The 2,144-nt window shown below is 37.0% G+C and overlaps 1 protein-coding gene across 1 annotated transcript in view; it reads left to right on the top strand.

Moving 5' to 3' along the window:
* Nucleotides 1–2,144, top strand: part of cab39 (calcium binding protein 39) — a 31,254-nt gene continuing 29,110 nt past the window's right edge. Inside the window, exon 1 of the mRNA XM_014015000.1 lies at nt 1–409. The gene's annotated coding sequence lies outside the window, so the exon portion shown is untranslated. The remainder of the gene's footprint in view (nt 410–2,144) is intronic.

Below are 2,144 nucleotides of genomic sequence, written 5' to 3'. Positions count from 1 at the left end.
TGATGGGACAACAGTGATTTCTGTAGCCTAAGCAACAAAGTCATGAAGTTATTTCATAAAGTTCATTATATCCTAATACTTTTGAACATATTAATTTATTTTTTACTCAGTTTTTGTTTACTTAAAGAGGTTTTTTTTTTTCATGCAAATGACAGTGCAAGCAAATTGAGGTATGACGTAATCCAGCGACGTTTAGGACAGCCAATAGCGAGTGTCCTTACTGAGGAGCGGACAACAGTGGGCTCAGAAAGAACCAGGAGGTAACAGGGAGCGCACATTTATCAACAGTGGGAACAAGGGGAGGCGACGACCAAGCAAAACAAAGCAGTTTTTGTTCCAAGGAGCACCTGAACGGATTTTTTGCTGCCTTGATCATTCGGAAGAAATTACTAGGATCGCTAATTGCAAGGTATTATTTTGTGTATATGTCTTAATTTATAAGGAAGAACATCTTGCAGTAACGAGTTGAAGGTTTAGGGAAGCTGGCCTGCTGCTTCAGTGTGGCTAAATACAAGAGGAGCTAGGCCTAGCTAGTGGTAGGCTAAATTGGCTAACTAACCATATTTATTCTGCACTATATTATAATTATTCATATGCTTTGCTTATGTGGCACTAAGTTGGTTATAAAGTGCTTGTAAAGCTGTATGTCGCGTGGTTTTCTGCGTCTCGATAATAAACAAGTATAACTAAACAAGCTAACTAGCTGTAGCATTGTGGGCAGAGATTAAAAGGTTTCAGGCCACGTTAGCTTCCGAGCAGAGCAGAGTTAAAAAGTCGCAGAATGACGTTGCACTGCGTTTAATGAACATTTTTAGCATTGCATTAAGTTAGCAGACCTCACATCATCACAAACCTCACCTGGCATGGACATGATGATGATGATGATGATGATGGGCGGTGCTCACTCACTGTCAGGTTACTGCTTTTAACCAGTTCCTGTGACATCAGCAGACAGATGTAGCTGTAGGTGTTTTGCTGCGAGTTTTATGTCAGATGTTGGACAAGCAGGGAAAAGTGATGTGTTTTATTATTTGCTGACTACGTTTCGTTAGTTTTTCTGGGAAAGTAATCTATTTTAGGTCACGCTGAGTTAATTATCTGAGTTATTTGATTGTGTAACAACAAATTCTGATCTATGAGATTTTGAAACTTTTAAATACTAACTGGCTATTACTAATAATAGTCTGTTTATTAGTTTTTTGTGTGTGTTTGTAGTAAATATACTGTTTAATTTATGTAAATAGAATATTGCATGAAAATATGAAACACAAACTCTACCAATGAATGAGACAACATGTGGTAAAACCTTTCCTAGAGGTTGCAGTTAAGGTTGGGCATAATCGTATCGTGTGTGATTAATAGTCAGAAAAACATTAATCGATTAATTTTTGGCACTTGACGATTAATTCGATTAATGCCAACAGGTAGAATCCGCTCACTGCTCCTCTCCGCTTCAAATATGATGAACATTAAAAAAAGTTCTGTAACTTATTTATCTATCAACACAATTTAAAATTTGATGTGTAGCCTGAAGGCTGTAATTTTGACAGAATTTGGAACAGATTTTTATGAAGAGCAAATCTTTCCCACTAAATTGGTCATGTGACTATGAAATTAGGGTGTCCAGAGACTCCAGGGGATTAATCGTCAAATTAATCGTTATCAGCTAAATACCACAGTTAATCGTGATTTATTTTTTTGCCAATATTGCCCAACCCTAGTTGCGGTAAACCTTAAAGTGCCTATTAAACATTGTTATAATAATAATATTAATAATAATAATAATAATAATAATAATAATAATAACATGATATGTATTGTCATCAAGGCATTTTCCCAGACAATGACAAAATTTGACCCAAATTTCACCCAAGTGGAGCAGCTGTTCAAGCGCCTGGCACATTGGAATAGTTAGGCAATAGATGCCTTGCTGAAAGACACCACAACCATGCGGGAAGGGCGGGGAATTGAACCTGTGACTTTCTGGTCCTATGTCATAGGGCTGTGTATTGGCAAGAATTTGGCGATACGATACATATCATGACAGAGGGGTTACGATACGATATATCCCGATATATTGCGATACTATAAGCAAGGCGCTRTATCGCAATATATTGCGATTTTTTTGTCCAAAAATGCTCTTA

This window comes from Austrofundulus limnaeus, unplaced genomic scaffold (assembly GCF_001266775.1).
Source record: "Austrofundulus limnaeus strain Quisiro unplaced genomic scaffold, Austrofundulus_limnaeus-1.0 Scaffold121, whole genome shotgun sequence".
Taxonomy (NCBI): domain Eukaryota; kingdom Metazoa; phylum Chordata; class Actinopteri; order Cyprinodontiformes; family Rivulidae; genus Austrofundulus; species Austrofundulus limnaeus.
This window is presented reverse-complemented; position numbering and strand designations above follow the sequence as displayed.